Genomic DNA, 15,743 nt, shown 5'->3' with positions numbered 1-15,743 from the left:
GTTATTTTATTATTTTAGTCATCATTCTGTGTAATAGATACTAAAGCTTATCCCTCCTGTCTCACTAAAACTTTGTACACTTTGGTCAACATCTCTCTAGCCCCCTCCCACACAGCCCCAGATTCTAGTAACAACCATTCTACTCTCTACAAGTTCAACATTCTTAGAGTCCACGTTTTAAGTGAGATCATGCAGTTTCTGTTTTTCTGTGCTTGGCTTACTTCACTTAATACAATGTCCTCCAGGTTCATCTATGTTGTCACGAATAATGTAATTTCTCTGTTTTTGAAAGCTGTATAGTATTCCATTGTGTATATATACCACATTTTTTTTTTTTGAGACGGAGTCTCGCTCTGTTGCCCAGGTTGGAGTGCAGTGGTGCAACCTTGGCTCACTGCAACCTCCACCTCCCGGGTCCAAGCAATTCTCCTGCCTCAGCCTCCTGAGTAGCTGGGATTACAGACACGTGCCGCCATGCCTGGCTAATTTTTGTATTTTTAGTAGAGACAGGGTTTCACCATGTTGGTCAGGCCGATCTCAAACTCCTGACCTCTTGATCTGCCTGCCTCAGCCTCCCAAAAAGTGCTGGGATTATGGGGGTGAGCCACCATGCCTGGCTACCACATTTTTTAAATCCATTCATCCAGTGGACATCTAGGTCGCTTCCATATTTTGACTACAGTGAATAATGTTGCAATAAACAGTACAGATATCTCTTTGGCATACCCATTTCAATTCCTTTGAATATATACTCAGGTCCTGGTGTGGTGGCTCACACCTGTAATCCCAGCACTGTGGGAGGCTGAGGTGGGTGGATCATCTGAGGTCAGGAGTTCAAGACCAGCCTGGCCAACATGGTGAAGCCCTGTCTCTACCATAAATACAAAAATTGGCCGGGTGTGCTGTGGCGCATGTCTGCAATTCCAGCTGCTCAAGAGGCTGAGGCACAAGAATCACTTGAACCTGGGAGGCAGAGGTTGCAGTGAGCTGAGACCATGCCACTGCACTCCAGCCTGGCTGATGGAATGAGACTCTGCCTCAAAAAACAAACAAACAAACAAAAAGAATATATACTCAGAAGTAGGACTGCAGGATCATATGGTAGTTCGATTTTTTTATTTTTATTTTTTTTGAGATGGAGTCTCGCTCTGTCGCCCAAGCTGGAGTGCAGTGGCACCATCTCGGCTCACTGCAACCTCTGCCTCCCAGGTTCAAGCATTTCTCCATCTCAGCCTCTGAGTAGCTGGGATTAGTTGCCTGCCACCACACCCAGCAAATTTTTTTATATTTTTAGTAGAGACGGGGTTTCACCATCTTGGCCAGGCTGGTCTTGAACTCCTGACCTTGTGATCCACCCGCCTCGGCCTCCCAAAGTGCTGGGATTACAGGCATCAGCCACCACGCCCAGCTGATTTTTTGTTTTTTGAGGAACTCCTATAGTTTACTGTGATGGCTGTATTAATTTACATTCCCACAAACAGTGCATAAGTGGTCCCTTTTCTCCACACTCTCACCAATACTTGTTATCTTTTGTCTTTTTGATAATAAGCCATTCTAAAACAGGAGTGAGTGTTCTCTTATTGTGGTTTTAATCTGCATTTCCATCATGATCAGTGATAAGCATTTTTTCATATCTCTGATGGCCATTTGTATGTTGTCTTTTTTTTAGAGGTAAATGGGAAATTTTGAATTTAATTTTCTGTGAATGAGAATGTCTATTCAGGACATTTGTCCATATTAAAATTGCGTTACTTGTTTTCTCGCTACTGATTTCCTTATATATTTTGGACATTAGTCCGATATGGTTTGGATTTGTGTCCCCACCCAAATCTCATGTTGAATTGGAAGGTGATTGGATCACAGGGTGGATTTCCCTCTTGCTGTTCTCGTGATAATGAGTGAATTCTCACGAGATCTGATGGTTTAAAAGCATGTGGCACTTTGCACTCTCTCCTCCTGCCACATGAAGAAGGTCCTTGCTTCCCCTTGGCCTTCTGCCATGCTTGTAAGTTTCCTGAGGCCTCCCAGTCATGCTTCCTGTACAGCCTGTGGAATCGTGAGTCAATTAAACCTCTTTTCTTCATAAATTTCTCAGTCTCAGGTAGTTCTTTATTAGCAGTGTGAGAACAGACTAATACAGTCCCATATCAGATGTATCATTTGCAAACATTTTCTCCCAATCCTTGGTTTTTCTCTTCATTTATTGTTTCCTTTGCTGTGTAAAAGCTTTTTAGGTTGACAAAACCCTATTTGTTTACTTTTGCATTTGTGGTCATATCCAAGAAATCTTTGTCTAGACAAACGTCATGGAGCATTTTCCTTTCTGGTAGTTTTATAGCTTCAGGTCTTCTGTTTAAGTCCTTAATCCATTTTGAGTTGATTGTCCATTGGTGATTAACTCTATCTTCAACCCCTCTCTTCTCCTCAGAGGTGGGGTGGGGTTTAGGGTTGGGGCTTAAAGTTCAACCCTCTAATTACATGGTAGTTTCCTTTAGCCACTAGCCTCCATCCTGAAGCTATGTAGGAACTTGGAGTCACCAGTCATTTCATTGGTTATGAATAGCAAAAGATGCTTCTATCATCCCTATCACTCAGAATATGACGAGGGTTTTAGGAGCTCTGCAGCAGGAACTGGACATGAAGATCTACTCTATAGGATGTCAGTATGTCTACGATGTTTACGATGTCAATATGTTCATGATGTCAATATGTCTCATTAATGGTAATATGTCTCGTTAATGGCAATATGTTTCATTAACGGTAATATTTACCATTATCACTTGGTCAAGGTGGTGTCTACCAGGTTGCTCTATGGTAAAAGTTACTATCTTTCCTTTTGTTGCTAATAAATATCCTGGGGGAAGATACTTTAAGGCTACCTACAGGACAGACGGACAGACGCAGTGGCTCATGCTTGTAATCTTAACACTTTGGGAGGTGGAGGTGGGAGGATGGCTTCAGCCCAGGAGTTTGAGACCAACCTAGGCAACATGGTGAGACCTTTATGAAAAAAAAAAAAAGAAAAAATTAGCTGGGTATGGTGGCGAGTGCCTGTAGTCCCAGCTATTTGGGAGGCTGAGGTGACGGGGTTGCTTGAGCCTGGAAGGTCGAGGCTGCAGTGAGCTGTGATCATGCCACTGCACTCTAGTGAGCCATGATCACGCCACTGCACTCCACCCTAGGTGAAAGAGTGAGACCTTGTCTCAAAAAAAAAAAAAAAAAGAAAGAAAGAAAAAGACTATGTACATATCTTGCTTCTCAAACCCATTAATTTTAGCATCATCAGTGTATCTCATCTCATCTGCAACAATTATTAACGTGGTGTTTGCCTAATGGTGTTCTTCTATTTCTCTCTTACTAATTTAGTATTGGAATTTTTCCATAAGGAAAAGCTGCTTCTTATCCCCTATTCATTCATTTATTAGATTATTTGTTTATATCTATAGAGACTCATGGATACTTACTTTATTCTATGAGTTAAAAGTCAAATACTTTTCTTATTTATTTTATTGCACAAATTGTTCCAGCTTTGGCCATTACGAGACTCCTGTGTTACTTCAACCAGGCTTTCTCCTTTCTTAAGCACTTTCTCACTTCCTGGCAATATAAGATGTTCCAGGCTGTTGCATTTTTTCCTGCCCAGCCTTGGAATCAACCGTTTCTCCAAAGTGCCCTGGTTCCTTTTACTAGAGAACAAGATTTAAAGATTTGGGTGCTAGGTGTGCCTATTGCTACTGGGGTATCATTGCTTCTAGGCCCTCTTAGCAGACATAGCTAGGAAATATATACTATATATATACTATATACTATATATATACACACTATATACTATATATATACACACACACACACACTAACCATGTATATACACACATCGATTATGTGTGTGTTTATGTGTGTGTGTGTATACATATACACACACATACATATATATTAAATATCATGAGTTCATACTGATATCTGATTCCAATCTAATACCATATGGTTCATTTTAGTCTTCCCTTTTCCCTTACTGGTAACTTCCTTCTTCAACAGTAAAAAATTGGTGGCTCTTATTATCTACTTATTTGTTCAATTGTGACATACATATAACATAGCTTTATAATAGAGTTGCTAACTCATACCCTAGTGAGAAACACAATTACTGACTTGATTACAGCATTTATGTGGAATTCTTTTCATCTTTAGCCTTACAGTACCCAGTTAAGATACTGTTTCCTAAAGTTATTTAAGGTTAGTTATTTTCTTCCTCACCTCTTTCAATGTGGTTACATGCTTCCTTTGTAATGTAGTTAGGCCCAATTTATTAGTGTCTATATTCACTCTCCTCTATTTTTTATTGTATTTATTCTCAGGTGGCTTCTCTCATTGCCTTGGTTTCACTGCTCATCCTTTCTGAGCTACAGAAAAACATACAAATGTAACCACCCTCCTGGACACCCCCAGGTAGATGTCCCTCATATTTCTCAAGCCTAACATATCCAAAACTCATTCTCTCTCAAGTCTCTTGCCATTAATTTGCCATACAGTAAGGCAGGTCAGAATGGTGACTCCACAGCCAAACAAAACGGGTTTGACTCCCAGCTCCATGACTTCAGCTGTATGAGTCTGGTTGGGTAAATTACTCAACCTTTCCAGGCTTCCATTTCCTCATCTATAAAACTAGGAATAATAATAGTATCTACCTGTGGGTTTGTTGTGAGGATTAAGGAAAAGTGAAAATTTGTAGATATTTAGAATATAACAGCACAGGCCAGGTGCAGTGGCTCATGCCTGTAATCCCAGCACTTTGGGAGGCCGAGGCGGGCAGATCGCCTGAGGTCGGGAGTTCGAGACCAGCCTGACCAACATGGAGAAACCCCTTCTCTACTAAAAATACAAAATTAGCCAGGCATGGTGGCGCATGCCTGTAATCCCAGCTACTCGGGAGGCTGAGGCAGGAGAATTGCTTGAACCCAGGAGGCGGAGGTTACAGTGAGCTGAGATCATGCCATTGCACTCCCGCCTGGGCAATAAGAGCGAAACTCTGTCTCAGAAAAAAAAAAAAAAAAAGAAAGAAAGAATATAACAGCACATAATAAGTGATAGATAGATAGATAGATAGATAGATAGATCTTAATTCTAACTCTTCTATCATATTCCCCATCTCAATGAATAGCAACACCAAGCCTGAAATCCGAATGGCATCCTGAGCTCCCTCGTTCTCCCTTGGGCTCTCTATCTAATCAATGTCACATTCTGGTATACGTATTCCCTTCAGTATCTTGTGAATGTTTCTGGTCTTCATCTTCATGTCTAGTACATTGGTTCAGCCACCATCATCTCTCGCTTTGATTACTGCCATTCCCTTCTAACTTGTCTCCTTGACTTTAGTCTAACCTTTTCTTCATACTGCAGCCAGAGTGATCTTTCCTATACCCCTCTCTACCATGGAAATATCCTCATTTTACTTTTTGGCAAATATTAAAATACAAATTTTAGTAAATATAAAAAAAATGAAAATCACCTATAATATCACCTAGAGATAACCAGTTACCTTATTTTTGGGATTTATCCTTTCAGGCTTTTTCCATGTATACACACATGCATATATTATTATTTTTTTTGTTTTTGAGACAGAGTCTTGCTCTTTCTCCCAGGCCAGAGTGCAGTGGCGCGATCTCGGCTCACTGCAAGCTCCGCCTCCCGGGTTCACGCCATTCTCCTGCCTCAGCCTCCCGAGTAGATGGGACTACAGGCGCCCGCCACCGCGCCCAGCTAATTTTTTGTATTTTTAGTAGAGACGGGGTTTCACCATGTTAGCCAGGATGGTCTCGATCCCCTGACCTCGTGATCTGCCTGCCTCGGCCTCCCAAAGTGCTGGGATTACAGGCGTGAGCCACCGCGCCCGGCCCCACACATGCATATATTATTAAATGTATAATTTTCTTTTTAGAAATCTACCTTTTAATTGACAATATTGTGGATCTCACTTCATGACAGAAAACAAAAGTCAAAACATTCATTTTCTTAATAGATTAATAATATATTCCTTTGCATGTAATAACCAAAACTTATTTCATTATTAATAGACCTTTAGGTTGTTTTCTTTCTTGCTTCCTTGCTTGCTTTTATAGACAACAGCAAACACTGTTAGACATACAGTTTTTGAATGATTTTGCCTGAGTAGTTCCTTAGGAAAAGTGTAATTGCAGGGTCAAAGAAAAGGCAAAACACTGTCCAGGAAGGTTGTATCAATTTATATATTCATCACCAATATATGAGACCATTAACCAATGTCAGGCTTTGTTCTTTTGAAATACATGAACATATTTAATCACTGCTTTAACATGCACTTCTTAGAGATATGAGATAGAAGTTTTTATATTTTTAGCTTTATTTTTTAAATAAATTACCCTTTCGTGTCATCTGTCCATTTTTCCACTATTGTCTTTTTCTTGACAATAGTGATTTCTTGATTTGCAAGAGGTCTTTAGACAGAAGGATAGTATAAAGTAAAGGGACTAACTCAGCAGAACTGGATGGTCCAAACCCTAAACATTTCAAGAAAAGGTATCCTGGCCTGCCTCCTTGGGAGACAAACTCTAAACCCCTGGAATATCCTACCAGTTAAGAGTGTTGGCCGGGTGCAGTGGCTCATGCCTGTAATCCCAGCACTTTGGGAGGCTGAGGCGGCTGGATCACGAGGTCAGATCGAGAGCATCCTAGCTAACATGGTGAAACCCCGTCTCTACTAAAAATAAAAAAAATTAGCCAGGCGTGGTGGCGGGCACCTGTAGTCCCAGCTACTCAGGAGGCTGAGGCAGGAGAATGGCTTGAACCCGGGAGGCAGAGCTTGTAGTGAGCCAAGATCACGTCACTGCACTCCAGCCTGGGCGACAGAGCGAGACTCTGTCTCAAACAAACAAAAAAGAGTGTCTTTGTTTGCCTGAGGCCATGGGACATGTTCAGATGTTAATGCTAACAAAGGGACCCCGTTATGTTGAGAACCGCAGGCCATGTGGTAGCTCCTCCTCTGAAAGGGCTGGAGAGTGAAGGTCAGCCACAAGGGTGATCAGCCAAGCCTACATGACTGGTGTTGGGGCTCAGAAAATGATACTGCAAATTAAAGGCCTCAAAAGCACAAGTTTCTCTCTGGCCGCCTCCTGCCCTCCTTTCTCTCACCCCTCATTCTCCCCTGAGACTAGGCTTAGAAACTAGAATACCCCTTCCCCAAGGCAGGACATAGAAACAACAACCCTTGGCCAGGCGTGGTGACTGATGACTATAATCCTAGCAATTTGGGAGGCCAAGGTGGGCGGATCGTTTGAGGTCAGGAGATTGAGACCAGCCTGGCCAACATGGTGAAACCCTGTCTCTACTAAAAATACAAAAATTAGCCAGGTGTGGTGGCAGGTGCCTGTAATCCCAGCTACTCAGGAGGCTGAGGCACAAGAATGGCTTGAACGCGGGAGGTGGAGGTTGCAGTGAGCCAAGATCGCGACACTGCACTCCAGCCTTGGCAACCAGCAAAACTCAGTCTCAAAACAAACAAACAAAAACAAAACAAAACGACAACAAAAAAAAACAGGAACGCTTTTTCTCCAAAGCCAGTTATAAAACCTAAAAATATTACCCTAATTCCCTGCCTTCTGTATAATAATTGGCCATAAATAAATTATCTGACCTACCTTGTTTCACTGTAGGTCATAAGACCCTCATTCTAGAGTAGTCCTACCCCACACTGGGTAGGAAGGAATACTTCCCAAAGAGAACAAAGAGAATCTGAACAGCCAGGCCTGGCTGCATTTTCCCATTCAATCTATAGCATGAGATCATACCCTTTTTTGTCCAATCATATTTATACATGGATGTCCATACCTAAACATAAACTGTATGTTTCTGTTTCCCCATCTCTTTGCGTCTTCAGTCTGAAGGCTCCCATGTCACATAAAACTATGATCAAATAGTCTGGGCGCGGTAGCTCACGCCTGTAATCCCAGCACTTTGGGAGGCCGAGGCGGGCGGATCATGAAGTCAGGAGATCAAGACCATCCTGGCTAACACAGTGAAACCCCGTCTCTACTAAAACTACAAAAAAATTAGCCGGGCATGGTGGCGGGCGCCTGTAGTCCCAGCTACTCTGGAGGCTGAGGCAGGAGAATGGCGTGAACTCGGGAGGCGGAGCTTGCAGTGAGCAGAGATCGTGCCACTGCACTGCAGCCTGGGTAAATTTGTAGGTCTTGTCTCCTATTGCTCTTTTTTTTTTTTTTTCAAACAGTTTCACTCTTGTTGCCCAGAATGGAGTGCAATGGCATGATCTTGGTTCACTGCAACCTCACCTCCCAGGTTCAAGTAATTCTTCTGCCTCAGCCTCCTGAGTAGCTGGGATTATAGGCTCCCGCCACCACGCCGGGCTAATTTTCTATCTTCAGTAGAGACGGGGTTTCTCTATGTTAGTCAGGCTGGTCTCAAACTCTTGACCTCAGGTGATCCACTCGCCTCGGTCTCCTAAAATGCTGGGATTACAGGCAGGAGCCACCTCGCCCGGCCTATTCTGTTTTGTTTTGTTGTTTTTTTTTTTTTGTCAGTGCTTTTCAGCAAACCTTCAGAGGGCAAAGGGGAAGTTATAAAACTATTATCAAATAAACTTGTTAAAACTTGTTATGCTTTTCTCTTGTTAACCTGTGTTTTGTTATAGGGTTTTCTGTCATGACCCTTATGATAGGGAGAAAAGGGATCATCCCTACACCAGCCCCCAGTTAAAACCCTGAACACAAAGCTTGAGTGAGCTTCCCTGGTTTTGTATGGCACCAACGCAAATCTTCACACATTGTTCCTGGGATTTTTTTTTTTTTTTTTTTTTTTTTTTTTGAGACGGAGTCTCACTCTGTTGCCCAGGCTGGAGTGCGGTGGCGCGATCTTGGCTCACCGCAAGCTCCATCTCCCGGGTTCACGCCATTCTCTGGCCTCAGCCTCCAGAGTAGCTGGGACTACAGGTGCCCGCCACCACGCCTGGCTTTTTTTGTAGTTTTAGTAGAGATTGGGTTTCACTGTGTTAGCCAGGATGGTCTTGATCTCCTGACCTCGTGATCTGCCTGCCTCGGCTTCCCAAACTGCTGGGATTACAGGTGTGAGCCACTGTGCCCAGCCTTTTTGATTTTTATTTACTTACTTTTTTGAGACACAGTTTCGCTTATGTTGCCCAGGCTGGAGTGCAATGGCGTGATCTCGGCTCACCGCAACCCATGCCTCCTGTTCAAGCGATTCTTCTGCCTCAGCCTCCCGACTAGCTGGGATTACAGGCATGCACCACCACACTCGGCTAATTTTGTATTTTTAGTAGAGACAGGGTTTCTCCATGTTGGTCAGGCTGGTCTCGAACTCCTGACCTCAGGTGATCCACCCGCCTCGGCCTCCCAAAGTGCTGGGATTAGAGGCATAAGCACCCAACCTGTTCCTGGGAGATTTAAATGTTATCTGTAAAATTCCACAGAGAGAGAAGACAATGGGAAGCCTGCACCTGGTCTCTCCTGGACCTTGGAGCTTGCTCTATGTGCTTTTTTCTGTTGCTGATTTTATTCTTTTTTGAGATGGAGTCTCATTCTGTCGCCCAGGCTAGAGTGCAGTAGCGGAATCTCGGCTCACTGCAACCTCCACCTCCCGGGTTCAAGCGATTCTCGTGCCTCAGCCTCCCAAGTAGCTGGGATTACAGGCACCTGCCACCACGGCCAGCTAATTTTTGTATTTTTAGTAGAGATGGGGTTTCACCATGTTGGCCAGGCTGGTCTTGATCTCCTGACCTCAGGTGATCCACTCACTTCAGCCTCCCAAAGTGCTGGGATTACAGGCATGAGCCACCATGCTTGGCATGTTGCTGACTTTTAATTTGCATCCTTTCACTCTAACACTCTACCATAAATGCAATACAGTATTTGCTGAATTCTAGGACTTCTAGCAAATCACTGAACCAGAGGGTGGTCTTGGAGACCCAAGAACACAGACAGTAACCAGCAACTTCCTTGTCAAACACACACACACATATAGTCTCCATTCCACCATCTGTCTTTTATTTTTGCTGCTTTCTAAAAGGAGCTAATTTGTAAAAGGTCTGCATTGTAAAATTTGTTTTTTCCTCTCTGTAGAGGTCCTAAGTGTGTGTGAGGGTTTTGTTCTTTTATTCCTTATATAAGTTAAACACATTATTTTTTTAACTCAAGTTCCACACATTTTTTACGTAAGCTCACAAGGCAAAAACATGGGAATATATGGAGTAAAATGTGAGGGCCCTTCAAATCCTCTTTTTTTTTTTTTTTTTTTGAGAGAGACGGAGTCTCGCTCTGTCGCCCAGGCTGGAGTGCAGTGGCGCGATCTCGACTCACTGCAAGCTCCGCCTCCCAGGTTCACGCCATTCTCCTGCCTCAGCCTCTTCGAGTAGCTGGGACTACAGGCGCCCGCCACCACGCCCGGCTAATTTTTTTTTTGTATTTTTAGTAGAGACGGGGTTTCACCGTGGTCTCTATCTCCTGACTTCGTGATCCGCCCGCCTCAGCCTCCCAAAGTGCTGGGATTACAAGCGTGAGCCACTGCACCCGGCCGGTCAGGCTGGTCTTGAACTCCCGACCTCAGGTGATCTGTCTGTCTCGCCCTCCCAAAGTGCTGGGATTACAGGCATGAGTCACTGCACCTGACCTCAACTTCTCTTTCACTCTACTTCCCTCCTTGGAAGAAATCCTTGGCGTGCATTGCTTTCTACGCATTTTTTTTTTTTTTTTGATATGGAGTCTCGCTCTGTCACCCAGGCTGGAGTGCAGTGGCATGATCTCGGCTCACTGCAACCTCCATCTCCCAATTCAAGCGATTCTCCTGCCTCAGCCTCCCGAGTAGCTGGACTACAGTTGCGCAACACCATGCCTGGCTAATTTTTTGTATTTTTAGTAAAGATGGGGTTTCACTGTGTTGGCCAGGATGGTCTCGATCTCTTGACCTCATGATCCATCCACCTCAGTCTCCCAAAGTGCTGAGATTACAGGCATGAGCCATCGCACCCAGCCACTTGTGCTTTTTATAAACAAGGGTTTACTACTTCCCACTTTAGATTCATAGATAACAGTCCATCTTAGTTGAGATTTACTTTTTTCTTTTCAATGATTTAATTTTTTTCTATTAAATAAATGGACATCATTTCTCTTAATCTTTTTTCTCTCCTGATTTCTATTTTCATACTTTGCCTTGCAAGTCACATTATACTTTTGTTCCTGCAAACCATTATATATCATGAACTAGTGTGGGTGAGATAAAAATTACAACGACTATGTCCTAGACACAATTTTTCTATTAAATAACCATGTGACTTTGGAAAGGTATTTAGACTGAGCTTTAATTTCGTTCATATTTATATTAGAACGTTGAAACTGAATTATTTCCTAGTTCCTGTATATAAACTTCTAATTGTTCACATTTATTTGCCAATGAATTAATCAAATAGTAGCTTTTTCATTTAGTGTTCATTCAAAACTTAATAGTTTAATACCTTAATCTATGCTAGGAATTGTTCCTAGCATGTGTGGGAGTAGGCACCCTCCTTAATTTTTTTCTTTTTTTTTTGAGACAGAGTCTCACTCTGTCCAGGCTAGAGTGCCGTGGCAAAATCTAGGCTCACGCAACCTCTGCCTCCCGGGTTCAAGCACAATTCTCCTGCCTCAGGCATGTGCCACCACACCCAGCTAAAATTTGTATTTTTAGAAGAGATAGGGTTTCACCATGTTGCCCAGGCTGGTCTCAAACTCCTGACCTCAGGTGATCCATCTGCCTTGGCCTCCCAAAGTGCTGGGATTACAGGCATAAGCCACCATGTCCAGCCTCTCCTTAATATTTGATTCTCCTGTGTCTCTGTGATACCAGGATAATTCTTCTTATATCTTTATATAGAATTCTCTCACGGGATACTTTTTTTTCTTATGATTTAATTGAGGCAGTTTTAATCTTACAGCAGATTAGAATTTTCTTTTTTTTTTTTTTTTGAGACGGAGTCTCGCTCTGTCACCCAGGCTGGAGTGCAGTGGAGCAATCTCGGCTCACTGCAAGCTCCGCCTCCCGGGGTCACGCCATTCTCCTGCCTCAGCCTCTCTGGTAGCTGAGACTACAGGCGCCCACCACCACGCCTGGCTAATTTTTTGTATTTTTAGTAGAGACGGGGTTTCAGCGTGGTCTCGATCTCCTGACCTCGTGATCCGCCCGCCTCGGCCTCCCAAAGTGCTGGGATTACAAGCGTGAGCCACCGCGCCCAGTCTAGCAGATTCGAATTTTCAACTCATTTTGATATTGTAACTGTTATGGACTGAATTATATTCCACACCCACAAATTCATATGTTGAAGTCCTAACTCCCAATGTGACTTTATTTGGAAACAGGGCCTTAAAGGTTGTAATTTTTTTTTTTTTTGGAGACAGGGTCTCACTCTCTTGCCCAGACTGGAGTGCAATGGCGTGATCTCGGCTCACTGCAACCTCCACCTCCCGGGTTCAAGCAATTCTCCTGCCTCAGCTTCCCAAATTGCTGGGATTACAGGCACCCACCACCACACCCAGCTAATTTTTGTATTTTTAATAGAGATGGGGTTTCACCATGTTGGCCATGTTGGTCACGAACTCCTGACCTCAGGTGATCCACCTGCCTCAGCCTCCCAAAGTGCTGGGATTACAGGCATGAGCCACTGCGCCGGGCCTGCAATTAAAGTTAAATAAGGTCATAAAGGTGGGGTCTTAATTCAATAGCAGTAGTGTCCTCATAAGAAGAGGAAGAGACACCAGGAGTACATGCACCCAGTGCAAAGGCCAGCAGAAGAGGACACAGAGAGAAGCCAGTCCCTTCTGCAAGCCAAGAAGAGAGGTTCACTGGAAACCAACAGGGCAGGCACTTTGATTTTGAACTTCCCACCTCTAGAACTGTGAGATACCACATTTCTGTTGTTTGCACTCAGTCTGCAGTATTGTATAGCAGACTGAGCAGGCAATGACAGTCACCAAAGATACATACTCTAATATAAAATTAAAAGCATGGTCTTCACAGCTGACATTTCCAATCAGTTTGAAAATGACACCAACATGTTACAAGAACTATAACTCATACAGATTTATATAGTCCTCTTTTCTAATGAAATTCACATACAAATCTGCACTCAAATTAAACTGCTTTTCTTGGGGGAAAAAAAAGCGCAAGGGTGTAAGGCAAAGCCAGATGCAATATCAAGATCATAAAGGGCTTTGAGGGCATCACTAAGGAACTAGAACATTTTCCTGATGGCAGCAGGGAGCCACGTGCAAGTTTTCAGCAACAGAGTGACTTTCCACCAACATTCATCACTGAATAACTATTTAGAACCTACTAATTGCTACAACCTACTAAGTGTTCCAACCTGCCTTTTAAAAAATTATCTTTTTTTTTTTTTTTTTTAACTTTTCTGTATCTTTTAAATGCCTCACAATTTAAGTTAAAAGAAATAGATCAGGCCGGGCACAGTGGCTCACGCCTGTAATCCCAGCACTTGTGGAGGCCGAGGTGGGCGGATCACCTGAGCTCAGGAATTTGAGACCAGACTGACCATTATGATGAAACTCTGTCTCTACTAAAAATACAAAAATTAGCCAGGTGTGGTGGCATGTGCCTGTAATCCCAGCTAATCGGGAAGCTGAGACAGGAGAATCACTTGAACCTAGGAGGCAGAAGTTGGGGTGAGCAGCGATCACACCATTGCACTCCAGCATGGGCAACAGGAGCGAAACTCCGTCTCAAAAAAAAAAAAAAGATCATTATATGAAAGGATATAATTAAGGGGGATTTGCTTAAAATATTTATTTTATTTTTTGAGACAAGGTCTGGTTCTGTCGCCCAGGCTGGAGTGCAGTGACTGGCTCACTGCAACCTTCATCTCCTGGGCCAAAGCCATCTTCCCACCTCAGCCTCCTGAGTAGCTGGGGACTACAGGCACACACCACCAAGTCCGGTTAATTTTTCTAGTTTTTTTTTGTAGCAACAGGGTCTTGCCATGTTTCCCAGGCTGGTCTCGAACTCATGAGCTCAACTGATCCTCCTGCCTCTGCCTCCCAAAGTGCTGCGATTACAGGCGTGAGTCACCGCAACCGGCCTAAACATTTTAAATGAAAAAATCTATGTATGTATGTATGTATGCATGTATGTATGTACATATGTACGTATATATATTCAGTGTAGAAACTGTCAGGGCAGTGAAAGAATCTAGAAACAGCTGGCTGAACGCAGTGGCTCATGCCTGTAATCCCAGCACTTTGAGAGGCCAAGATGGGAGGATCACTTGCACTCAGGAGTTCCAGACCAGCCTGGGAAACATGGTGAGACCTGGTCGCTAACAACAACAACAACAAAAACCCGCGCATGGTGGTGGGCACCTGTGGTCCCAGCTACTGGGGAGGCTGAGGAAGGAGGAGCTCTTGAGCCCAGGGGTTTGAGGCTGCAGTGTGCCATGATCGTGCCACTGCACCGCAGCCTGGGTAATAAAGTGAGGGCCTGTCTCAAAACAAAAACATAAATAAACAGAAACACATCTGGGTATATACACGCCTGCAAAATGTAATAAAAGTGTCACTGCAATTCCGTGGAAAAGTGACTCAACGGATAATGGCAAGGCAATGAGAGAAAAAGGTAAATCCCTACCTAACCCCTTACCACAAATGTCATACTCAATGAAATACAGATAAAAAGGAGAAAAAGAAAATATTTTAAAAATTATTTAAACGTATTAGAAGAAAATAAAGGCGAACATTTGTATAATCCTGATGAGGAAAAACTTTCCCCCAAAATGACACCTATGGACGCTTGCCCAGAAATAAACTGCAAATTTTTTTTCAGCCTCAGAATCATTCGCAGATAGTAGAGGACAACGTATTTATAATATTGGAACGGGTAAGACCTTCCTATAAAAGACCAAAAATCCGAAAGGGACACGGGGCGGGTGACAGGAACGAGGACAGCAGGGACAGCAGCCTCCCGCCTCCCGCCTCCCGCCTCCCGCCTCCCGCCTCCGCCCGGCGCGCACTCACCTCCGCAGACAAAGGGCGCTCCGAAAGGCTCCGCCCACTGACGCCGCCGCCGCCGCCAGGGTGGGCCCGGGCGGGAGAAGGTGCCGAGGGCCCCGACGCCTGAGCCAATGACGCCCGGTGACTGGGCTCCTGGGGCCGGTCCAGCCACCGACGCACCAGGCCTGCTCTGAGGACAGCCTCCCCGCAATGGCGGCGCAAGGCGCTGGCCTCAGATCCCCAATACGCATGCGCCCGCGGCACTCCGCGCCTGCTTCCCTCATCGCAACCCTCATCGCCGGGGGTTCCTGACTCCCATCAGCTTCCCCAGGTCTGCTTTTCGTCGGGGCTATGCGGACCCCGGGGGCTGCGGCCTCGAGCCTTCCCAGAATTTTCCGGTCCCAGAGGGCCGAGGGGGACGGGCCGAGGACCCGTCCCTTGGTCCCTGCCAATCACAAGCGTTGTACTGTCCGTCTCCATGGTGACGACACAAGCCTTGCTCTCAGTCCTGGAACCACCCCTCCTTCCCATCAATTTCATATTGATAAAACTCAAAATATAATGATGATGATGTTATTGGCCGGGCACGGTGGCTCACGCGTGTAATCCTAGCACTTTGGGAGCCTGAGGCTGGTGGATCACCTGAGGTCAGGAGTTCGAGACCAGCCTGGCCAACATGGTGAAACCCCCGTCTCTAATAAACATACAAAT

General features: G+C 44.4%; 1 protein-coding gene across 2 annotated transcripts in view; it reads right to left on the bottom strand.

Moving 5' to 3' along the window:
- ZNF713 (zinc finger protein 713) overlaps positions 1-15,232 on the bottom strand; it is a 58,747-nt gene extending 43,515 nt beyond the window's left edge. For both annotated transcript variants that reach the window (XM_032757986.2, XM_058444658.1), the window contains exon 1: positions 15,057-15,232. The gene's annotated coding sequence lies outside the window, so the exon portion shown is untranslated. The remainder of the gene's footprint in view (positions 1-15,056) is intronic.
- Between the last annotated feature and the right edge of the window lie 511 nt (positions 15,233-15,743).

This window comes from Hylobates moloch, unplaced genomic scaffold (assembly GCF_009828535.3).
Source record: "Hylobates moloch isolate HMO894 unplaced genomic scaffold, HMol_V3 SCAFFOLD_1, whole genome shotgun sequence".
Taxonomy (NCBI): domain Eukaryota; kingdom Metazoa; phylum Chordata; class Mammalia; order Primates; family Hylobatidae; genus Hylobates; species Hylobates moloch.
Note: the sequence above shows the minus strand (reverse complement) of the source record. Positions and strands in the feature narration are given on the sequence as shown.